General features: G+C 35.2%; 1 protein-coding gene across 4 annotated transcripts in view; it reads left to right on the forward strand.

Moving 5' to 3' along the window:
- Positions 1-26,662, forward strand: part of Grm3 (glutamate metabotropic receptor 3) — a 212,673-nt gene that overhangs the window by 34,977 nt on the left and 151,034 nt on the right. For 2 of the 4 annotated variants that reach the window (XM_058576087.1, XM_058576088.1), the window contains exon 2: positions 14,312-14,366. The exons of the other annotated variants lie outside the window; for them this stretch is intronic. The gene's annotated coding sequence lies outside the window, so the exon portion shown is untranslated. The remainder of the gene's footprint in view (positions 1-14,311; positions 14,367-26,662) is intronic. 4 annotated transcript variants of the gene reach the window in all.

Raw genomic sequence — 26,662 nt, forward strand, 5'->3', positions numbered from 1 at the left:
ATGAATTTGGATTCTCAAAGGTTTGAATATTATTACGTGACAACATATAGAGACAAGTATTTTTATTAAAAACTGCATCTTTTAAAAATTGTCTGATGAGTAAAGGAACTGCCTTGGAAGCATTTCTCAAAAACAGACCATGAATTTGAATTATCTACAAGTTTAACATGCCAATATTTGTTTTCGGTGATCACTATCCAGAAGAGCTGAGGATGAAGGGGTATTCTCCACTTAGCCTTATCCTATCTCACATAGGAAAATAAAAATGCAGACAAACCACCAGTATTTTTTAAAGGAAGAATAATCTACTGCTTACATCAGACTAGGGGAACATGGAAGGGAGTAACTGTATTGGCAACAGTTGTCACTGCCCCATTCTTAGTCTTCCTCCTCTCTCACCCGTCCCCCTGATCCTTTTCAAAAGGAAACTGAATTTTTTCCCTGGGTCCTCTTGCCCATAGCTCATTCTTTATACTTCTACAACCCACCCAGAGAAGTTCGGATCTAATTCTTCAACTGACTTATTTTGCTAAAGAAGACAAAACTTATTTAAAAACAAAATCAAACTATTCTGGTGGCTATATCAGCAAACTAATGGACAAATTTACCTCTAGTTTGTTTACGCAAAGCCACATATTTAAAACCCAATATATTTGAAGTGAACTTTTATTTCTCTTTGCTTACATAAAAATCATAATATTCTTTGAAACTATTCTAACTAAGGATAAAAATTAAAATACAGACTTAGATTTCACTAACAGAAATCCAGTGTGTGAACAAGGAAAGTGGTGGTCCCACTGTCTTGGGAGGGTCCCATAGGACAGTTATAATATTCTGAGCAGTTTCACATGTGGTTCTTGAAATGAGCAACCACGATGATGAAGCATATAGAAAACACAAAATATGAAGACTGTGGGAGCCATGGTCATTTTGAAAGAACATTTTAAAGGACTATACAATTGGAATATCATTCTAAGTCTCATCTGTATTTGCTCTAGGTTTTAGTCACATTATCTCTAGAAGGATAAATTAATATTAGTGGACAAAGCTTATGGAAAAGTTATAAACAACAGACAATATGGCTTACTTCAATTATAACCTAAACCTCTACGACTTGATCTTAAAGGATAAATTTGTAGACAGACTATTAATGATGCTGCCTTTATCCAAGGTTTATCCTCACTACTTATTTTCAGCTGCCTCTACTGTGCATAGGGTGGTTGCTTCTCATTTTCACACGTCCCACATTAGTAGACTTATTAGGCAAAATCCTAACATTAATATTCCAGATATAGCATAATTATGATCAATTAAAGCTTTCAACAAAACTAAATTAAATGCCAAATGATTGCTGAAGAATGATCACAAAGAGTACAAAAACTCCACAGATGAGAAGCCCAAGGTCCTGAATTCACATAGATGGGCTGTTCTGATCCCCAGTCCCTTCCCATTCCACATGCTCTGAGGAATTAGCCTGTTGTAGTCAGTTTTTTTGAGGCTGTGACTAAAGGACCCCACCAGCACAATTATAGAGGAGGAAGAGTTTATCTGAGAGTTCAGTTTCAGAGGTCTTAAGCCACAGTGGGCCGGCTGCATTCCTCAGGGCTTGAGGCAAGGCTGAACATCATGGCCGGAGAGGGTAACAGAGGGAAGCAGCTCACATCATGGTGATCACGAAACACAGAAGGACTCTACTTGCCAACTACAAATATATATAGCCAACTATACATATATACATCAAAGGCACAACCCAATTCCCACTTTCTCCAGTGGGAATTGAAGGAAGTGGAGCAATGGCCCAACATCTAACATACGCCTGTGAAAGTCTCTGGTATGTATTTGAATACTGGGATAACATTTAACCTTTTGAGTTTCCCTGGTTTGAATCCTATCTTCTCTTCATGCTCTTGTATTTCATTTTCATGATTTCATCTGGCACAAAACACTGACAAACCACTTTGGTTACCATTCAGTTAATCCCCGTCAAGGTATTAAATCACTGATTGGGTTAAGACTTTACAGTCCAATCATTTCTCTTCTGAACCTTCTTGCATGGTCTCATAATGAGCTTTTGGGGGAAACCTCACATCCAAACCATAACATAGCCACACTTTATCCACCAAGGATGAACAATTTCATGGGTCCTTTTCTTTGATGCTTCCCAAATCTTAAACTTGGTATGTCTATATATAAAGGACCATTGGCTTTGGCAGTTTAAATTAAGAAACATCTAATCCTCTTTCCTCTCTGCTTACCCTGTGACTCAATCCACAATGAGACTCCATGTTCAGTATACAGGAAGGAAACAAAATTATCCTAGCATTGAGTTCAAGATCAACACACCCACACTAAATAAACAGGATGATTTTCTCCTCATAGTATTTCTAAATAATTACCATTATAGCAAAACCAATAAAAACAACTCTACCAGAGTAGAAAAAAAATTCAGCAAATGTTAGAGCACCCACAATTTCAAATATCACAGGAGATCTTCATAATGGCCAAGAGAATTGAGCCAGATGGTAGTTTTAATATCCTATCAGTTTTTAAGATCAAAATATATGTCTCATTTACATTTCCTTTTTCTCTAGATATTTCCTATACCTTTGCACATTAATAGAATTAGATATTAATGTGTTCTGGCATCAATAAGGAATGAGTCTGCTCTTTTTTCAATGTGTCTACATTATTTATCAGTGGCTCCATATTTAATTTAGCAAAGTTTTTGGTGGCCAGGGGGAAAGGTAGGGTGAGGGTATAAGAACAGCTGGTAAACACAAGAAAATGGAGCAAGGGCCCAACATCTAACATGCCTATGCAAGTCTCTGGTATGTATTTGAATACTGGGATAACATTCTACCTTTTCGTTTTCCCTGGGTTGAATCCTTTCTTCTCTTCATGCTCTTATATTTCATTTCCATGATTTCATGTGGCACAAAAGCACTGACAAATATGTTAATAAGGTGTAGAACTAGCCCTGAATTTCAAAGATATATCAACCCATGTAAATGGAAAAACTTAGGTTGTATTCCTGAGAAAAGTATTCCTGTGGTATTTTTGAAAGCCCTGAGTCTGAAGTGAGATCACAGTATATATCAGTGACGCTGCCTGAAATTTTCATCCCACACTGCTGAGCCCACAATCCCTGTAGTTTATTAATTCTAACATGGGAGCCTTGTGTTTGTAAAACAGAAATGAACTCAGGACTTTCTAATAACCACATTGAGTGGCTAAACAATTCTCACTTGTAAATATACAATACATTTGCAAAACAGAGTATAACACTAGGAGATACATATTTTATGTAAGTTTTTCATAGTGTGATCTAATTGATTATCTGTACATTTTGCCTATCACAAAGGATCATGAGTAGAATTAAAAAAAATGTCAGTAGAGCAGTATTGGGGATATCACAAAAAGCAAAAATATTACAGAAGTAAAATACAGTGCATGTCATAATTATGTGCATATATGAGCATTTGCATTTTATGTGAATGCCATCAAAATACTAAAAAATACAATTTGTTGTGTTCCAGGTCTGTGTACCCAATATATTGCAAACAAGGCAGTAACTATTAGATTAGATTCAGGTTAATGCATACTTAAGGAAAATTGTGCTTATTATTCTTGTTTTGTACTATGCTTTGGCCTACACTTCTATTATTTGCCATTTTGGGAGAATTCTGGTGGAAGAGTACTGAGGATTAGGAAATAAAAAGCGTATGACCATGAAGATGAAATTCACATTGCTTTCTCCAAATCTGAAGTAAACTTAAGTTTCACATTAAAAAGGATAAATTCTTTGTTCTCAAAATATTTTATTTAACTTGTCAATAATTCTTTATACACTTATTCAGCAACAGTTTACTGAGCTCTCCAATGTACCAGATAATAAGCAGGCCATTGTGGTCTAGATAGAGAAAACAAGGTTTCTTCTTTCAAAATACAAAAAGGTGAGTGCAAAAGAGGGTGATTTTAAAGGGAAAAAAAGAGTCCAGTGTGATAAGAACCATGATAGAAATTACCCTAGAGTGCTCTCCCAGAAAATAGAAGGAATACCTAATCCCAAGTAGAAGATATGTCATATTATCCTGGAAGAGGAAAAATCTTAAGCTTACTATTGAAGCCTGAGTCAAACAAAAAGAAAGTCAATATCTCAAGTAGGATATGCCACTGATGTGCCAAGGAGCAAGGAAGAACAGTTCAGAACAGACAAGACATTGATCTGAAACAGAGGCAAAGCAAGAGATAGAGAAGATGCTGTTCCTATTTGCAACACTGAAAAGTTCAATTCTCATCCTATAGGCACTGAAAATCTAAATGTTAAAGTGATAGCATATTCAGGTTTGCACTTAAAAAAAATCATTTGAGGAAGTAGTTTTAAAAAAAATGGATCACAAGAGAATAAGCCTGAAGTAATGGCGATTTTGAAATAATCAAATAAGACATGATGGGGTTTCAAATCTGATAGTGGTCATACAGATTTATTGGAGCAAAAAGAGGTAAGAGAAGCATTTCCTGAAAGGTAACAGAACTTTGTGAGTAGATGTAGACAGGCAAGGAGAGAAGACAAGGAGCCAAGCGATTCCGGTTCCTGGGTGGCCCTGTGATTAACATAGATGGACACATGGAGGAGTTGGATATCTGAGGGAGAAGAATGAGATTGGTTTGAGACATGGTGACATCAAATTGGCTATGGGACACATAACTGAAACTGAATACCAGGCGGTTGTACAAAGTGATCTGGAGTTCACACCTACATGTTCATTTGAGTAGGCAGGAGGTCATGGCTGACAGTAGGAGGCTGCAGAGTGTTCTGCAACTGGTGCTATGTGAGAAGCAGATGCCAGCTGACTAAATACTGAGAGCACCACCTTCTCACCTAAGGAGCCTGATGAAAATCCAGAGAGATAAAGATGCCAGAAGAGCATGACATCACTGATATTAAGGGAAAAGGGATCTGGAAACACACCTGCTATTTCATGCCATAGCACTGTGCCAGACACTATAGGAATCACTGAGGAGGGAGTTTGTACCTTGAAGGAGGTCATTGGGAAAGCATGTGCACATTCAATCATAATGAGATAGAAAGTGACAGGTGCCTTTAGAAAAGGCTCAGATGAACGCTTGGTAGCTTAGAGCAGAGAACATCCTTCCCCACTTTGAGCACAGAAGCTCTGCAGTGGCTATTGTATGATAACACGATCATGGTTTACAGTTTATACAGTATCCTTCAGGTCTTTTCTTTCCTCTAGAGCTTTAATTATCACAGCTGGAAGTAATCTCTCCCTCCTTTGAAGATCTAAACATTGCATCTCAATTATGATACATGCTTCATTCTTTATAGTATTAAATTTATACTCTTTCTTATCTCTGCTACCAGATTGTAAAGCTGTCTGTGGTCCCAAACTGCCTTACTCCTGGGACTGACATTCCTTCCCCGTACCTTCCCTGTGCCTGTGAAAGCACCTGACAGCATTAGAACCTTGCTCTTGGAGTCATTCTGTCCCAGGCAGAAAGACCATCTCAAATACTTGCACAGCCATTATTTTCTGACAATGCACAAATTATTAATGGCTACTAACCACAGTTTACTCAACTGAATACAGGAATAAGAAATTGCATAGAAGGCTATTGGAATATAATAAAGTATATAAAATGACCTAGTTTATTACCTGACTCAAATATTACATATTAAATGACAGCTTTCTTTCAATGCACAGCATATAATAAACATCAACAGAATAAATGAGTTCATGAATTTGTAAAGGATTAGATAGCAATTGTTCTGTTGGTATTTTGTTTTGTTTTGTATGGTATCAGGGATTGAACTCAAGGGCACTCAACCACTGAGCCACCTCCTCAACCCTATTTCATATTTTATTTAGAGACAGGGTCTCACCAAGTTGCTTAGTGCCTCACTTTTACTGAGGCTGGCTTTGAACTCACTATCCTCTTGCCTCAGCCTCCCAACCTGCTGAGATTACAGGATTTATTCTGGTTTGTTAACAGTTTTCAGATCCCTTGAATAAAACCAATGAAACAGAATAGAAGACACAGAGACATAACCACAAAAATACAGTTATATCTTACTAGACAAAAGCACCCTAAAAACAAACATTGGAGAAAAGATAGCCTCTTTAACAAATGGTGCTGGAAAAACTAGAAATCCATATGCAGCAAAATTAAATTAAACCCCTATCTTTCACTGTGCACAAAACTCAATTCAAAGTGTATCAAGGACGGACCTAGGCATTAAACCAGAGACCCTGCACCTACTAGAAGAAAAAGTAGGCCCAAGTCTCCATCATGTCAGCTCAGCAATGGACTTCCTCAATAAGACTCCTAAAGCACAAGAAATAAAATTAAAAATCAATAAATGGGATGGCATCAAACTAAAAACTTCACAGCAAAGAAAACAACAAAGAATGTGATGAGAGCCTACAGAATGTGAAAAAATCTTTACCAAATGCACCTCAGATACAGCATTCGTCTCCAGGATATACAAAGAACTCAAAAAACTTAACCCCCAAAGCAAATAACCTAGTCAATAAATGGGCAAAGGAACTGAACAGGCACTTCATAGAAGAAATACGAATGGCCAAAAAAACATATATAAAAAATGTTCAACATCTCTAGCAATTAGAGAAATACAAATTAAAACTATATCAAGATTTCATCTTACTCCAGTCAGAATGGCAATTATCAAGAATACAGCTAACAATAAATATTGGTGAGGTTGTAGGGCAAAGGGTACACTCATACATTTCTGATGGGACTGTAAATTGGTGCAATTACTCTGTAAAGCACCATGACAATTCTTCAGAAAACTTGGACTGGAACCACCATTTGACCCAGTTATCCCACTCCTTGATATATACCCAAAGGCTTAAAATCAGCATACTACGATGATGCAGCCACATCAATGTTTATAGCAGTTCAATTTACAAGCTATGAAACCAACTGAGGTGTCCTTCAGTGGATGAATGGATAAATAAAATGTGGTATATATACACAATGGAATATTATGCAGCTATAAAGAAGAATGACAGTATAGCATTTGCTGGTAAATGGATGGAACTGGAGAAGATCATGCTAAGTGAAATAGTGAGTACAGAAAACCAAAGGCCAGATATCCTGATATGTGGATGCTAACCCATAACAAGGGAGGGTAGGGAGGGGAAATATAGAAGTTCATTAGATTAGACAAAGGGGAATGAAGGAAGGGACAGGGGATGGGAAAGACAGCAGAATGAATTGGACATAACTTTCCTATGCTCATGTGTGAATACATGACCAGTGAAACTTCACATCATGTACAATCACAAAAATGGGATCCAAATTGGAATGGGTTGCACTCCATGTATGTATAATATGTCAAAATACACCCTACTGTCATGTATATCTAAAAACAATTAAAAAACAAAAAGGATTCTTTAAACTTACATTCTTATATAGGTAATATTCTTTTATATCCATAATTTCCCTTAGCCCTCCTCAAAATTTTACTTCAGATTCTTAGAAAATTTGCCTTCACTTATCCCTCTTTCTCTTAGTAGTATCTCAGGGATATATCATAAAACAGGACTTTTTTTAGGCAAAATTGTTAACTAGCATTAAAATAGAGCATATGCTAAGTGTGCTTGATTTTGAGGATAAATAATAGCATCCCATATCAGGTTAATCAAGATTTCACTAAGTATTAATTCTTTCTATGGGACATACAACCAGAGAGCCAAGTTTTAGATTCCTACCTCTGCCACTTTTTAGCTTTAGGAAATTTATTAGACCTCTCCATGCCTCAGTTTCCTCATCTACAAAACAGTGATAACAATGCAACCTCATCAGAAACATGGTATGAGGACTAATTATATGAATTTGTTACAGTACCAGGCAACATGTAAGCATCCTATGGATGTCATCTCTTATTATTTCCCACGCATTTATTCAGTCTTTGGTACTTACTTTTCTCTCTTTATTCAAAGATGCTGTTAAGTTCAATTTCTCTTTTTTAAAAATATCTCCATTTACTTTTACTTACAGCATGTCTGCTACCCTCAGTTAATGAATTACATAAACCAAAATAGAATATGGTTTAAGACAAATTATCTGAAAATCTCTTTAAGTAGCAATTAAAGTAACAAAGACAGTTGGTATGACCTACATTGTTTCCTCAAAAGTGTTCTTTAAATAAGGCTCTAAGAAAAATAATAAACAAGTTTTTTGTTGTTTTTCTTACTGCTCTTTCATATCACCAGTAGAGCTTATACAGATCAGAGTCTAACAAGAAGTAAAACAAGTCTGGGGAGATAAGGCATCAGTTGAAGAAATAGTCAAGCAATCCCTGGTGCTCTTCATGGGTGACTGAAACAAGCCTCTCTCTTCTTTGCTCAAGATAAAAGACACCAGCTTTTAAAACACATCTTGCCGCCTCAGCATCAGACAGATCTAGATGAACTAATCCTGCTCACACTAGTTGCTTATTATCCTTTCTAAGTCTCAGTTTCCTTATCTAAAAAGTGAAAATAACTACCTCAAACACTACCGTAGGGATTAAATAAAATAAGACGATTAAATCCCTAAGCACCATGCCTGGCAAAAATGAATGTTGAATACATGTAGCTTAAAAATAAAAACCATCAGTTTCAATAATAGGCATGAGAGATTGTTTATAGTGTGAAGATAACTAATTAAAAATCTTGAGTGAAATATTTAAAAAAAAAAACAATTTTGCAATCTCTGGAGAACTACTAAAGTCGAGCAAAGTGAAAGGCTGCAGTCCCCTAAGGAAGAGAAGTACTTTGTGTTTTCTCTGTAGAACTCTCCAGTTTGCTTTGGCTTGGGGAGCAAAACTGAAGCATCAAGAAGGGCTCTTATTTCCTTGAAGAGTTCAGAGGTGCCAGAAAAAGTGGAAGTTTAAGGGCAAAAATCCAAGGAAGAAGGAAGCCCAGGGCGAGGAGTCTCAAAATATGAATTCAATTTTTTCTTGAGTGGTACAGAGGGCAGAACTGAAGAAAACCCAACACAAAGCAATGGCGGCTAAAAAGACTTTCCAGAGCTGTGTAGTACTAGGGTTAAAAAAATAAAAATAAAAAGTGTCTGAGTCCCTCCAAATGGCAGTGCTAAGTAAGTAACAACAGCTTTGAGTCAAGAGGCTGTGAAGCCTCACTCAAGGATAAGGACAAGTAAGATAGTTCAGCCTTAAGAACGACAAACAGCATTCATCTAAGAGATCAAGATAACTCACTGCCACTGTCAGACTAGTGAAAGAAAATCCAATACTGAACGTGATGTCTGTACTGTTCGCCTTCCTTCCAAACATACAAGGCTTGCTAAAAACAGAACAAACTCACTACAAAACAGAACACTGAAAGTCCAAACAGGCAACAAAGGGTTTCATATACTAAAATGATTACACAAGAATTTAAAAAGAGCCATGATTAATATATTTATATACATAGAGGAAAGGATGGAAATTTTGTAGAAAACAGAAATCCATAAAAGTACCAAATTGAAATTCTGCAACAGAAAAAAAAATCAAAATTGTATTCAGTAGAAAAATTCAATACTATATGGGAAACATTGGAGTAGAAAGTTGAATGAACTGAAAACATTAATAAAAAATGCCCAGATTGAGGCCTATATAAAAAGAGAAAGGTAGAAAGTATAGCAAAAATTATCAGTGAAATATCGGATCCAGAGAAAAGGTCTAAATGTGTATAACCAGAATGCTAGAAAGAAGGGAGAAAGAACAGTACAATCATTTTTAGAAAAATATTGGCCTCTGCCAGACGCACACCTATAACCCAGCTAGCTACTCAGAAGGCTGAGGTAGGACAACTGCAATTGAAGGGCAGACTCAGCCATCTGACAAAACCCTGTCTTCAAATAAAAAATAAAAAGGGCTGGGGATGTAACTCAGTGGTAGAGCACCACTGGGGTTCTATCACCAGTACTGCATGTATGGGCACCAGGAATTTTTCTAAAATTGATGAAAAATGCTTAGTTTTACATATTTAAGATTCAAAACCTACATACATTAAGCATGATAAATATGAATAAAATCATATTTAATGACATCATACTAACACTATTAGAAACCAAAGCAAAAAGAGCATTTAAAGAGTACTGGAGGCTAGCTCAGTGGAAGAGTGTTTGCCTGGCATGTGCAAAGCCCTGGGTTTAAGCCCCAGCACTGTGAGGGAAGCAAATTACCTGGAATGAGGCAAGGGTACACATTATCTTCAGTAAAAAGAAAAGCCAAGCCAGTTGACTACAATAGAAAAATGTTGAAGCAAGGCAATGAACTGCACATGTAAGATAAATACTATTAACCTAGAATTATGTAGCCAGGAAAAATATATTTCAGGAAAATGAAGGCAAAGTAGATACCAGAAATTCAAAAGATGAGAATTTTTTTGCAGGTAAGCCTACACTAGTAAAGACACTAAAAGTACTTAAGGAAAATAATCATAAAGGAACACTAACTTCAGTAAACAGTGAAAGAAAGGATAAATTTTTGGGTAAACTCAAATGCAGATTCACTATTAAAATAAATATGTAATGTCTGGCATTTAGGATAAATTTAAGTGAAATATTATGGGAGATAAACACAAAAGGTTGAAGGGGAGTAATGTAATTAAATGGTTATAAGTGTTTTGCATGTTCAGGACATAGTAAATCATAATCACCAACAGTAATAGAAGAATGTAAAATTAAAATTGTAAAGGAATTTTAAATATAACAAAATATAATAATGTGACTTCATAAAAAGGAAGCCCGCAAAAAAGAAATAAAGGGTAAGCAATGAGATCAACACTATTAATAGCAAGATGATATATTTGCATGAGATAAATCAATATTTAAGGTAAATGTATTCAACTAAAATAGAGAATTTTCATTTCACAATACATGCATGCATCTAAACATGTTTTACATATTGAAATTTTACAGTATTTGTCAATTATACCTCACAAAGTTTGGAAAAAAAATTCCATGCAAACTACAAAATTATATTTAAGTATACTTTGTCAGACTGGATAAAAATAAAAAATACAAAACACAGCTATATTAAGAAATATTTTAAGTAAATGGAAATATAGTTTGAAAGGAAAGGAGGAAAATAGATCTTACATGTAAATATTAACTAAAAGACATTTTATAGCTCTATTAACATAAGACGTAGGAGATCTCAAGTAAAACTACAAGATATAAAAATATATTTTAAAAACAAAACAAGTCCATAGAAAACTATAAAATTATAAATTCATAAATATCTAACAATAAATTTCAATTATAAACAGCAAAAGTTTGTAGAACTAAAGATATAATTTACAATCCATAATCATGAGGTATTTTTAATCTTTCTTTCAGTAACTAATAGGAAAAAGCCAACAAAAAATTCAATTATGGATATAGAAGTTTAGAATGACATAGTTAATGAATTTGACCTATTTTGGTTTATAGAATATTACAATAACTACAGCATACTCTTTACTTTATATGCGTGTGTATATATACCTACACACGTATATGTTACAACTTTTTTTTAGATTTGAAATGAGCACTCTATGTTTTAAATGTTCCCAAAGGGTTAAGAAATAACAGTTTTCAGTCAGTCTTCTCAAGGCTCTAGTATCCCAAGATCTAGTCTTGATCAACTAATTTTATTTACAAATATACCCCAAACCATGAAGTCCTAAGTAATTGAGTCATCTCTATTATCCTCATCCTGACGGTAGGTTTTAGCTGCACCACAGAGAAAGTTACCAAGAATTATTAACATTCTGAAGTTAAAAAGAGGGTAGGGGACAATAAGTGAATAACTTATTTAATCCAAAATTACACCCACCTCAGATAATTTATTTAACCACATGACAGGCAACATTTAATATAATGTAGCAGAAAAGGCTGGGCGCGGTTGTGCATGCCTGTAATCCCAGCGGCTCTGTAGGCTGAGGCAGGAGGGTCTCAAGTTCAAAGCCAGCTTCAGCAATGGTGAGGAGCTAAGCAACGTGGTGAGACCCTCTCTCTCAATAAGATATGAAATAGAGCTGGGGAGGTGGTTCAGGGGTAGAGTGCCCCAGAGTTCAAACCCTGGTACCCCCCCCAAAAAAAAGGAGTAGAAAAAAAATAATCAGAAATAGTAAGAGCCTGAGGATAAATTTATAATGAAACAAAGAAAAAATAATCAGAAATAGTAAGAGCCTAAGGATAAATTTATAATGAAACAAAGAGTAAGTTATTTCCTTTTTTCCCCCCTCAAGAAGATAGTTGTTTGCCATGTAACTTTACCTTTGATAGTTTGGTACCATAATATTTCTGAAATAGCAAAAGAATATTGATATTTTATGCTTAGAGAAAAATTTTCTGACATATAGAATTATACGAATAGAATGTGAAGAAAATAAAAATACAAGCCATGAAGAGGTGGTGAACATCTGGAGGTTATAACTTTTGAAATTAAAAAAAAAAATAAAGAAAAACCGATTCTGGTGAGGAATCAGAGCAGTGAGACTTCATCTACATGAAGGTCTCTTGAGGGACTAGGCATTACAAAGAAATAAGGAAATTTTGAATCTGAATCTTATTGAGCTTTTCCTAAGAAAGATCCTCATTAGTCAATTAGTTATTAGTATGAACTTTTCTGTCTTTGCTTATATTTTTTTAAAATACCATCATAGATTATACTTTGTTGAGGGACAGATGATGCATTTACAATTATTCAGTAAATATCTTCCCTGTTCTAAACACTGGGGATAAAATGGTGAACCAGAGAGACTTTGCCATTAAAATAAATAAAATGAAAGTAAAATATGGAAGTGGAATGAATGAGTTTCCAAGTTTGACAGGCAAGTGACCTGTTTTAGGTAGATGGTCATAAGTATCATCCCTTCCAAGAAGGGCTTTAAGTGAAATGAGTAGAAAGTTCCTGAACAGACACTTCTCAGAAGATATCAACCAACAAACATATGAAAAAATGTTCACCATTTCTAGTAATTAGAGAAATGCAAATCAAAACTACTCTAAGATTTCATCTCACGCCAGTGAGAATGGCAGTTATTATGAATATAAACAACAATAAGTGTTGGTGAGCATGTGGGGAAAAAGGCACACTCATACATTACTGGTAGGACTGCAAACTGGTGCAACCACTCTGGAGAGGAGTATGAAGATTCCTTAGAAAACTTGGAATGGAACCACTATTTGACCCAGCTATGCCTCTCCTCAGACTATACCCAAAGGACTTAAAAACAGCATACTATAGTGACACAACCACATCAGTATTTATAGCAACACAATTCAAAGTAGCCAAACTGTGGAACCAACCTAGATGACCTTCAACAGATGAGTGGATAAAGAAACTGATACATATACACACACACATACATACATATACACACACATACACATATATATACACACACATACACACACACACATACATATATACACACACATACATATATACACACACATACATATATACACACACATACATATATACGCATACATACATATATACGCATATATACACGTATATATACGCATATATACACGTATATATACGCATATATACACGTATATATACGCATATATACACGTATATATACGCATATATACACGTATATATACGCATATATACACGTATATATACGCATATATATACGTATATATATATGTGTATATATATATACAATTGAATATTATTCAGCATTAAAACAGAATAAAATTATGACATTTGCAGGTAAATGGATGGAGTTAGATACTATCATGCTACTGGAAATAAGTCAATCCAAAAAAACCGAAGGCCGAATGTTTTCTCTGATAAGCAGATGCTAATCCATAATGGGAGGTGGGGGCATGGGATAAGTGGAGGAACTTTGGGCAAAGGGGAGGGGAGGGAAGGGAATAGGGGTAGGAAAAATGGTAGAGATGGACAGCATTACCCCAGGTACATGTATGATTCCTCTAATAGTGTAACCCTACTCTGTATATAACTAGAGAAGTGAAAATTTGTGCTCCATTTGTGTACAATGAATTGAAGAGCATTCTGCTGTCATGTATAACTGATTATAACAACAACAACAACAACAACAAAAGAGTATAAAGTTTCCAAGAAATCAGGCCTCAAGTCAGGAAAGAAATGAAAGCTCAAGGACCTGGAAAGAAGTGGGGCAAGATGAACTTGGAAAAAGGTGAAGTTCATCATTAATGCCAGGCTGAGTTGTTTCAATTTGATTGTAAGAACAATGAGTGGCAAATGAAGTATTTCCAACAGAGAATGGATATGATCTTATTTATATTAAAGGTTGAATGAAGAATGAATTTATAAGAGATGAAGTGGGAAGACCAGTGGCCTTAAGGTAAGAGATGATGCTTTCCCAGTCTGGAATGCACCATTGCCATGAAAGATCAAGTAGTTAGATTCAAAATGTAGATAATTAAGTCCACCTTACTGACTGTGTATAGCAAGGAAGGAAAGAGCAAGAATGATCCCCTAAATTTCAACTAGAGTATCTGGGTAAACTGCCATCATTTATGGGATCGAGAAGGTTGGAGATAAGGGAAACAACAGGAAAGGAACTACATTGTGAAATAAATCTACTCAATCTGCATATTATTATATATTTGAGTACAGTTTTCTTCATTCCTCAAGGGGGAAATTGTTTCCCTTGAATTCTAAGGTTTTTTGTTATGAAGATGAGAATTCCCAAAAGAATAAGTTTTTGCCAGATATGATTCTCTTCTATGGTATTCCCATATTGTTGGGTACTTAAAACTGTTTCTTGTCCCTAAAATTTTAAACATTTTACACTTTTTTTCTTCTATATGAGAGTTCTCAAATAAATTTTAGGAAAGAAATAGTCAAAAATAATAGGCAAATTCTTCCTAAAATCTTTTATTTTCAAGAATTGATCAGCTGGAAGTAGGGGAGTAAAATAGTAATTCAAAAAAAATCATTAATATGCAATTTGATCTTATATATAAAAACTTCCATCATTTTTCTGGGTCAACTAAAGTCATGTGTATATTTTAAATAGTGATTCACTTCATAGTTTCAGCTTTTGTTTTTATACCCATTGACAAATTTCCAAGTGTTTAATTTTCAAGAATTCAAGTAGCTATTATTTGAATCCCTTACTATGATAATTGATTTATATGAATAAGATAGGTTAAAGCTTTTATTGAATGATATCTACCAGAAGAACATTGATCTATGGTTTGTTGTATAATGGTTCATTTAGTCCCCGCAATTCTACAAAGCAGGTGATACTAATCACAACTTACAATTGAAGATATGGGAAAACATCTCTTATGTTACTCACCCATGATTATATTACATGTCTGATAAACATCTCCCCAAATCACCAAGCATACTTTGAGGATACCTAAGATTCTGACCATTATACATTTAGGATGCTAAATATAATTTTAACATTAGCCTAACCAAAAGATAGGATGAATCTGCTGTATAAATAGTAATTATAAGTCACATGCAGCTAAGTTGAATTATCTTTCTGTGCCATTTTTAGACTGGAAAGCATTCTCCAATTACTGTAAGTCTCTCGTTCATTTATTCAATTTTCTGAGCACTTAGTATGTGCTGAGCACTACACTAGACATTTCACATACAGTAAATATGAGACAAAGATCCTACCCTCAGGGCGTTTATTCTAGGGAGGAAGATAAATAATAAACAATACATAAACAAACAGAAAATGAAAATAAAATTAACAAGAAACAAAGGAATCAGTACTGCTAGGGAGGAGTGTAAACTTTGGATAGCGGGTTGCTGTTTAAATCCAGTAGTCAAGGTATTTTCAGTTAGAGGCTCAAGAACTATTGTCACCAAAAATTTTCCTAATAGTTTTACATAATAATAATTTACATATCTTGAGTGCTGTTTTTAAAAAATTGTCTCATTAAATACATATATATGGTGACATACAATAGGACAGTAATTTCTATCTAAAAAAGAAATGTTTCAGTGAGACTAATGAATTTGGTGTTTTCTTTTTAAAGCAATTATTCATCAGTTAAGTAAGAATTTGTATCATTGTAAAGACTTTTTTTTAATAACTATTATTATGTGGTGCTGAGGACAGAACCCAGGGCCTTGCCCATGTCAGGTGAGCGCTCTACGGCTAAGCCATAACCCCAGCCCTGTAAAGACTTTTATAGTTAAAAAAAAAAAAAGTCTTTGGAGTTGGTGAAATAATTTAACTTAATTCTTAGACCTGAACTTTATGCATTTGGGAGAATGGGATTATTTTTATTAGTTCAAGGAAAATTATGCCAATATTGTGTGTATGTACAATGAAATCTCAGATCACTAGTGTGCTCATGTATGTACATCTATAGGATACAAATAAAGAGCATATACATAATTATAAATGTTCACTAAAACCTAAGATTTTCCTGATTATTTTAAAAACATGGATATCTTTACTGTAAGGAAATTTGCCAAACAGGCATAGATTATGTCTAAAGTTAACCTATCAAAAAAAAAAAAAAAAACCTCTTTAATCCTGCTGTTTCTCCAACATGATTTGCCAATGCCCAAGCAAAAATCCTACTTTCTTTCTGTATCTCGCACTCCAGTCATTTATCAGCAATTCTTACTCTTACTTCCGAATCAAATGTAAAATCCAATCAGGTCTCCCCATCCACCACTACAACTGGCCAGGTCATCTTGACATTCCCATTACCTTAACCACTGCATCCTTCTTCCCATCTGTCTTCCAGCTTCCGCTCCTAACATCTTCTCCAACAAATGATCATACAATCCATTCTTCACTCAGTAGCCAAAATGAGCTTTCTTAGCATGTTAGAAAGTAAATTCCTCCAAAGCTAAAACCATGACACTCAATGAATACAGAGTACATTAAAGATGTTCAACCCATCAATAGAAGCGTAAAGATTGTAAAGCTAGTTCAAAGGACAGTTAGATAAATGGGGCACTTAGCAAAATCTTTTAGTATGTCTTCCCTAAGAGACAAAACTGGTCAATACCTTACAGGCATGAAAACTGTAATCTTTGGGGTTCTCTTTTCTATACTTTTTGCCAATCAGAAGTTTTTGCATTTCTTTATTTATTTGGGGGGTACCAGGGGTTGAATCCAGGCATGTGTAACCACTAAGCCATATCCCTAGACCTTTTTTTATATTTTATTAGAGACAGGGCCTCACCGAGTTTCTTAGGGGCTCTCAAAGTTGCTGAGGCTGTCTTTGAACTCACAATCCTCCTGCTGGAGCCTCAGGAGCCACTGGGATTACAGTTGTGCACCACCACACCCAGCTTAGAAATTTTTGCATTTCTAAAGAACAAAAATGTGTAAGTTAACATGCAATTTCACACACTGGGCCTTACTTAAAATAAAGCAAAGGGCTGGGATGGAGCTGGAATGTAGCTCAGTGGTATAGCACATACTTTGCATGTACAAAGCCTTGGGTTCAAGTCTCATCACACAAAATAAAACAAACTGAGTGTAAAACTATGGCACATTCCCTAGAAAATAATCCTTGGAAGGACATATTAAATGAATTTTCCTCAACAAGCATAAATAAGGCTCTGTTCTCCTGTTTTCAAGCTTTTTCTTAGAATACAAATTTCCTATCATGGACTACAGAGTCTGCCCAATCTCATCCTTAACTTTCTCTTTGTGTCTCCTTCTCCTCAATCATTATGATAATACCAGTAACTCTTGCTGTTCTTCCAACAGCATCCTTCAGAGCTGTCACTCTTATGTTGTACTCTGCTTATGGATTTTACACAACTGCTATGGGTTGTACTCACACATCATCCTTGCCTCTACTTGGATGCACACATGAACACATCCCTGCTACATCTCACCATCCCACTTTTTATTTTACTTCATAGAATTTACCATGTTAGGACATAGTGTTTATTATTGATCTCCTTTAATATTAAGGAAATTTTGCCTATTTTATTTTCAAGGAATATCTGGTGCTTTAACAATGCATGGTTTATAACAAGCACAGCTATTTTTTAAATTAATGATTAAGGTACACATAAACACTAACATTGTCTCAAAATTAAAATGTCATTTTTCAAAATACTTTTATTTCATGAGAGAAAAAAGTGAAAAATGAGTTTACAAAAGCAATAGTAAAGTAGGTGTCAGACATGGGGCTCAGAACGTGCAAAGACCTTTTGGAGTGGCTCCTTGATTCAGCACCTGGAGACTGGACAGATCCACCATGAAATGGTAGAAAATAGACATAGTTCTCAGGCTGGTAATATAATCATATCCAGGCAGGTGCACTTTTATTGTTAGAAAGAACTGTCTGGTGATAGGTGGTGGACATTAGCAGGGGAGGGGCACAGATTAAGGGTAATTTGATGGCACACCACTCTCAGGAAAGTATGCTCTGTGTGAGGCTCTGTACCAAGTACTTTTCCCAGGTTATCTCATTTAACTCTCATCAAAATCCTTCAAGGTGAATGATATAATACCCGTTTTCAAATAAGACCACCAAGGCTTCAGGAGGGGAAAATTGTACATAACTAGTAAATGGCAGAGCCTGCCTTAAGGCATGGATCAGTTTGAAGCTCATGCATTTCATACTGATCTTTGCTGCTCCCCACCTACCCCCACTTCAAACACAGTAAGAAATAATTGCACAAGTAGGCAAGCTTTAACCTCAGACAGTCTATCTGAAAACTGAAGAAATACAGACGTCTGGGCTAGGAGTCAAAAGAACTCAATGTAACTGGGTGATTGAAAGAAAAAAGGGGGGGGGCAAGATCCCAGCCAAAGTCATCATCACCAGGAAAAATAGTCAACTTACAAAAAGTCAGGACCCTAAATTCTAGGAAAACAAGGCCTCATCACAATGAACTACAAAACAGTTCACTAACAAAAATCATTGTATAATGTTAGGGAAGAATTTCCTTGAGTCTAAAATTCAACTGTATTTGTAATTCCCCAAAATCCATCACACCTACAACCAAGAATTATCCCTGGAACTTCTTAGGGTATGACTCCATAATCTCAGAATGAAAGACACCTGGGAGAGAGATTGGCCAAATGTCACAGAAATGCAATTCATTATAACAAGTATTTATTGAGCACCTACTCTTTACAGAATACTGTTCTGGACCTGGAAGTAACAAAACGTAAAAGCTTTATCCTCCACCTCCTTTCACTACAGTTAGCTTTGAACTTGAAGAAAATGTCATTTAATAACTGCATTGCCTACTTTCAAGTCATTGCACTAGAAATGAATAATAGCCATTTCACTACAACTCCACTGTTTCATGTAGGTAATTCTATATTAAGTTCATAGATCACTTCCACACTATGCATTCCAGAGTTTTTCATTCATAGTTGTAAAAGACAAATGAATGATTATCAAGGTTGTTAAGCCAATATGGCGTGTAGAGGTGTCAGTTTTGATGCATTCAGTTGAAAAGAATGAGAATGGAAATCATCTCTAATGACAACTAACCAAGCAACTCAGGAATAAAGTACACATCATCCTTAAAAATCACAAGAAACAAAATTGAGCCCTTTTTTGACATCTGTCTAAAACAGAAAAAGAAAAGCACATGAAATACAGAAATCATAAAAATTATTAAATGCTGATCCAAGGTATATATTTTTAAAGCATCTGGTTTCACTTAAGAAGTGATTTATTTGGCTATGAAAGGTCATTTTTTATGGTTCTTCTGTTTTCCTGAGGAAAATTACTAATCCAGGACAGGGTTTGTAGTTTGATAAGGTACACAATGACTGGCTTTCTATAGATTGAAAGGGAAATAACTTGTACCTTCACGTCCTCACACATACTGTTTGTTCACAGGCTACTTTCATATAATTCTTTCAGAATTTGTGTTGGGTAATGAAGGAAGATCAAGGGTTCTCTTTCATGACCACAAAGTTAATTACTGCAATCAGAGAGCATTTGTGATACTGGATTGTACCAATGCTTATCAAGTCCTTAAAAGTATTCATTTGCTTGATTCCTGGACAAGTGACCTAAGATAAAGGAGTCCATAAATGTATTTCAATTACCTTCCTGATTTATTTATTCCCCCCCGCAACTGAAGTTCATTGAACAGTAGATAAGAAAAGACAATGAACTTGTGGTGGATTAAAAATAGAGAACCCGTCATAGAAAATGATCTATTTCCTTCCACCTATATATAGATGCAAGATTTTAGAAAGGTGTTCATTATAAAGCAGATATTTGATTTGATAGCCACATGTGTGGGTTTTGTTTCAATTTTGAAAATTAAATTACATAAAGCCTGGAATTAAAATCTTTCTATTCTCTTCAGTTTTCAATATATTTATGTCCAGCATAGTAAATACCATGTTAAACTGAAAAGAATACAAAAGGGACCCTGCCCACAAGCTACATGGCTAATTTTTATGATTTCAAATAGAATGAAGTATTACTATTATATAAAACTTTTAAATATAAAATTCTGAATTTATAGCACACTTGCACAGTGATTTAGAGAAGAGTTTTAATAGAGGGGATGGGAAAAAACGACCTAGATCCTAGTCCTGTTGTTGATTACTGAGTCTGTATCAGGTGAATGCCAGATGTACTATATTGACTGTTCATCCAAGGAGCCAAAGTTGAGTTTGTCATTCGATACCACATGGCTTCATGTTATTTACTTGCTGTGATACTTTAAGAAAGTAACTTAAGGCCTCTAAATTCTAGTTTCCTCTACAGAAAAATTAGAATAATAATGCCTACCTCCAACAACAATAGAGAAGATTAAAGGAGATTATTTAGATAAATTACCAGAACTTAACCAGTTGTTCCAAAAGATGGTTCTCATCCCCCAGAACATACAATCTGAATCTAATGCAGGTGCCATTTAGAGAACCATGGTGGCTTCTTAAGTTGTAGGAACGCAACAATGAAACTCCTAAGAGTGATAGCAACCCTAATGGATAAAACATTTCATATAAAAATATATTTTTCTAGAAAAGAACATAATGTCTTAGCTTTCACTTAATATACAACAAGCCTATTGGAATAGGATTTCACTTTGCTGTCACTCAAAGCTGAATAACCAATCCCTTCTGTAAACATCAGTGGCTCTTCTAAAGAGCAACTCACCCCCCAGCCTTCTACTGCTTTCCAAACATGTTGAATTCCTCTGAACCAAAGAGCTCACTTTGTCTGTGGAAGGCAAAACAATGAATTTCTCCTATCCCACCATGTAAAAGATGTTCACTTCTTAATCCCTGCCATCTGTGAATATCATATGGCAAAGGGGACTTGTAAATATGACTAAGAAATGGATAAGAGATTTGCCTGTTTATCCAGGTGGGCTCAATGCAATGTTAAGTGTTCCTCTTTGAGAGGGAAAAGAAGGTCAGAGGGAAGAGAACACAATACAAAAACGGTAACCAAGATGGGAGTGATGTGATCATAAACTGAGAAACGCCAAACGCCTCTAGCAGTTGAAATAGAGCCTTCAGAAATCAACGTAGCTCTGCTGACACTTTCATTTTAACCCTGAATTCACTTCTGTTCTCCAGAATTGTAAGAATAAACTTACTCTTTTAAGCCACTAAATTTGGGATAATTTGTTGAAGTGGAAATAGGAAACTAGTACCACTGTCAGTATATTTCTATACTGTTGATAACTCACCTGTTTTATGAAGTTGAAGTGCCTCCCTTGCTTTAGGCTCTTCTACAGTAGTAAGAACCACAGTTCACATTTATAGAGCTGCTGCTGTGTGGCAAATACTGAATTAGATCTTACATTGTCTCATTGTGTACCCACCAGCTCTATTCTATAAGAACCCATTTTACAAATCAGACAACTAAGACAAAGATTCCAGACCAGGATTATCTGATGCCAAGACCCATCATTTTAGTTACTGTGCTATTCTGGCTCTCCTGCCTCTATGTCTTCTTCTGTGATCTCAGATCTTTATCCTTTGGGGACAAAAATGGGGGAAAGATGCCCATTTCTTCAAAAAGATTTGGGCCTTCATGTACAAGAAAAAATAAATCAAGCTATTTTTAAGGAACTGCATACATCGGGAAAGAAAAGGAGACTAGGAGAAGAGAGAAGAGGAAACAGGGAACTGAGGAGGATGATTTTTAAACTGTATGCCTAAATAAAATTAATCATCTCCTCACATGGGAGCTTTGAAAACTGAGAGCATTCTAAATAGAGGAAGAGTAGGTGACATTGTAGAATTTAGTAAATAATAATAATAATAAATAGAAATGCTTCATAGACAAAACCAATGGGAAGACCAACCTGACACAGATGATTGGAATTTGGAAAGGACAGAAAAATGCTTACTAAAGGAAGGTGCAGTTTTGGAAAGGCTTGACTGGTGGGAGGAATTCAGATCTGATTTGTCAGAGAATGGAAAAGACTTTGTTCCTTCATAGAGGGTCTGTGAAAAATGTGAAAGTCTTTTTGAACTTGAACTTTTCTCCACAATCATCCTCAGAGTTTAAATATAGAAAATTTTAGGAAATACTTATTTAAAATTATTCCAAGTTTTTAAATTTACAAATTAGAGGTAACAAACATTACTCAAGTTTGAAATTATTTCCCTACTAAAATACAAAATCTCTTTATAAGGCGACCATCACCAGATGTTTATGGTGTTTTACCTGATATTGACTCAGCCTAAGAGGTAATAATAACTCCAAGGAGTCCTAAAGCTGCTTTAAAACAGACACCAATTCTCATCTCTGGTTTAGAAAGTATTTGGGGATAGAAAAGGAAAGGGACTAACCTGCCGACTCTGCTAACTAGTGCCTATGTAGATCTTCTCCTTAACCCTAATAATGGTAGGGGATATTCTTCATTTCACAAATGAAAAATCCAAAGCTCAGAACATTTAAGTAAGTTTACCAGTTTTATAGGTATTAATTTAAGAAAAAAAAAGTCTGGGCTAACATATCTATTAAGTGGAAATAAACTGAAATAGATATTTTAGCCATAACTATTCTCCATCCATTTCCTACAGTAGCATACATCTCAATTACTAAAAAGAAAATTCAAACGAGGGGCCACATCAAGGCCTCAAAGGCCCCACTATTTTTAACAAAGTATTCTTTGATATTTCTATAACAAACTATCATCCTATACCACATACGGCCATTTAAGAGTAAAGGGTTCCTTAAAGCTCACACCTAGAGAAAGCTATCAAACAAATCCCCCACCCTTTTCCATGTACCTTTTGCCTAGTATGAAAGTCCTTTGATTGATAAATGTTTAAACACCTGGAACACTAATGCACAATTATAGCTGCCTCCTCTTCTGAGTGTCCAAGACAGTTTTATTTCACACCCTATCTTGTCTTCTTTGTTAAAATTTAGTCTTGTCTTGTAGTTCAGAAAGCATGCCCACTTCTGAAGGTATGTTTCTTGACTAGCAAACTGTTCAGTTTTATAACTGTTGAGGTCAAATCCAGAGAGGGGCCACTAATGCATTCTGAAAGCCTCCAAAGATCTTCAATCACATATATACAACAAGAGATTTTTTTAAGTTAGAAAAGAAAAGAAAGTTTAACCTAAGAGAAATATAGATGGCAGGGGTCATTAGACCACTTCAGGAGTGGGACCCTTAAGTTGTGACCTGCTTATTTATTAGGAGGATCTGATTCAGAAAGAAAATTTGCACAAAGCAGATCTCTACCTTAATAGGGAGAATTTTTCTCCATTAGATTACTAGATGTTAATACCTACAGCTTTTATAAGAAATTAGATGCAGCAACTAAAATTGAAATTTTCATTCTCTATCCATTACCTGGGCCTTGTAAATCTGTCCTGAGGCAGACTGTGGATGGTTCCCTGGCTATTTATTCTGGTGGTTTAATAACTGAGCAACTATTACTCTTAATGACTACTTTTAAAGCACCATTTTTCTCCCTAACTTCAATGTCTCCCACTGAATAACAAAGCATTTTGATAGAGTCACTAAATATAACACTAGTCATGATAAACAAGCAGGTTTTTAAAAAAGCAGAGCACCTACATCTAGTGGTACCACAGAGAATTTGTATTTTCTTTTTATGGTACTTTGCTTTCCAAAATTTGAACATGGTTTATTCAGTCGCAAAATGTGTTATTTTTTTAGCATGAACATAAATTCTGTATTCTATCACATGCTGAAATAAAAAACAGATTTCAGTACATGTCCAATTCCTCCAAGAATTAACAAAATGTTTTTAGAAGAATTTGGCCAAGGGGAAATTGCAATGGAGAGAAAAAGTTCTGTACCATGAAATTAGAAAGAGCATATCCAGGGCAGGGGTATAAAGGTGGGGAAAATGTTCCATGTATCATTCTTATTTTTTTAGGACAGGAAAACCTTGTCCTCTATTCAGGATAACTTGGAGTCTTTATAAGGTTCCAGCAAATGTCTGTTTTACAAAGGCCTCTGGCTGATTGATCATTAGGAGGGCAGGCAGCAGTGTAGGCCATGCCAGGCTTTGTGGCATACTCTGTATACTTGGTGAAGTGACCACCATCCAGAGGCTGCCCATAGCCCACAGATATTCTGAGCACACTGAAAGCAGATCCATCTGTCAGTGGGGCTTCTGCTAAGCAGTCTCATGAAACTGATATATAAAAGTCAGGATGTCATTGCATTGATTCGCATTAAGGAAGAATAAAAAGGTCTTGGAGACAGGAATAACTAAATCTGCATAAGGAGCCCAACTGCTCCTTTCAGATGGACTTAAACAAGAAGCCAATTCATAATCAGAAAATATTTTGAGAAGCATGAAATTAGAACTAAAATAGTTAAAACTAAGGGAATTCATTAAAAGACAGTTTTCTGAGTATTCTTCAAGAACCCTTTTGTTTTTGCTGAAGTGTTTAATATAGGAGATTTCTTCTCTGATCTTTAATTGTGAAGTGAAACTGGAGCCCACAATCTTACTTTCAAATTCTTGGGAGAAGCCTCACCTCATTCCCCAACTACTAACTATGACTTTAATTTTTCCCTTGAATTTTCACTGTATTTTAATTAATAGCCTTTTTTATTGCTTTGGAAAGTACTTTCTATTTTTCTTGGCCTGTGAGAAAATTGCCTCACACTCTTTAGTGAAGCCAGACAGTTATCTTATTTATGTCTCAATATCTTGACACAGAACGTGATTAAGGTATCTAGAGAGTAGAGTGTTGGGCAATACTGGAATCCTTTTCTGATCCTTTATAGAGAATACCAGACAGTTTCATAAAAATGCAGTGTTACTGGGTCACTCAAAATAAATTGTTTCTACTGTCCTATATTCTACTTGGTGGCTGGATAAAATAAACACTAATGTTCACAGATACACAAACTCAAAAGCGTTCAACTTGGGTTAATAGTATACACACCAAAAATTTATTCTCTACCATTTAAACATATGGTTTCAACCCAAAATTAACTGAAGTTAATATTGCAATAAAACTTCATTTAATTAAGTAGTCTACACTTTTGAATTTTTATTATCCCAAACATAATCCAAATTATCAAGACTTTACTATTCAAACTGCAAGTACACTCGTATGCAGAATTAAACTGAAAAACATAGGTTTTCTTCAACCGTTTTTCATAATAATCAGAGCCTAGAAAAAAGCTAGATATGATCAGGAAAAGAAGGTCCAATTTAAAAGCATTTCTTATAGTCTTATTTTTACTATGTCCATGTATGATGTTAATTATTACAATATTAATTAGAATGTTATAATACCAGAACAATTATTTGCTATCTTATTAGGAGAAACTTCACTGCAATTGAGAATTCAAAATAAGAGACATTGAAACTCAGAATCCAGAAATTAAAGTCTAAATTCTTTGATAAAAATGTGATGAATTCTTATTGGCAAAGATGATAATGATGAAAGTTGAGGAAAATCTCCTGTAGGTAGTCCTAAAAGTTAAGGCAGTTTAGGTTTGCTTGTATTGTATACTATTTCTAAGACTGTCCCCCTCCCCTTTCATTTTCTATATGATGCATTTTTCCTTTGACTTAGAATGAATTTTTAATCACCCATAATTTGCTCAACTATTTTACCTTCTTGTGCTTTTTGCCTAAGTTAGATTATTCAAGGGACAACTATCCAATTGTAACATTCAAACGTACTTAATGACATCCCAATATCCAAAAGGAAAACTCTTATGGAAAACAAAATCTGTGAATTTATAAATGGTACACAATTAGCAAGAATGGTCATTTGAGGGAGGACAGGCTGAAACTCTGGCTAAGGAGGGCTTTCCTGAATTAAAAAGAATAATTCATTTTACATAAAATTGATGTACTTTCATATTTGTACAGATTTTCCTATACTTATGTTGGCTTTACAACAATGCTATAAGGTAAGCATAATGGAGTCAGTTTCCCCCTCTTTAGTGAGAAAGACACTGATGAGCTTCGGCCAAGGCTACACAGTTTGGAAATATTTGGAGCTAACATGAGACCTAGATCTCCTAAGGAAGTCCTTCTTACTATTCTCATTCTAATTATCAGGAAGATAATAAGCTTATCCAAGTACAAATGAGCATGAGGCCATATAAGAACAGAAACAAAAGAAAAGAAATTCCTGCCTGTTTTATCTGGGGCATTGTCTACATCACTCCTTGGCTGGGACACTGTCGCCCTGTGGATCACCAGGGTGGATCAGACTGTCTGGCTGCATCTGCATCTTT

The sequence above is a fragment of the Marmota monax genome, unplaced genomic scaffold (genome assembly GCF_021218885.2).
Source record: "Marmota monax isolate L192 unplaced genomic scaffold, Marmota_monax_Labrador192_F-V1.1 WCK01_AAM20220418_F8-fsc00139, whole genome shotgun sequence".
Lineage (NCBI taxonomy): Eukaryota > Metazoa > Chordata > Mammalia > Rodentia > Sciuridae > Marmota > Marmota monax.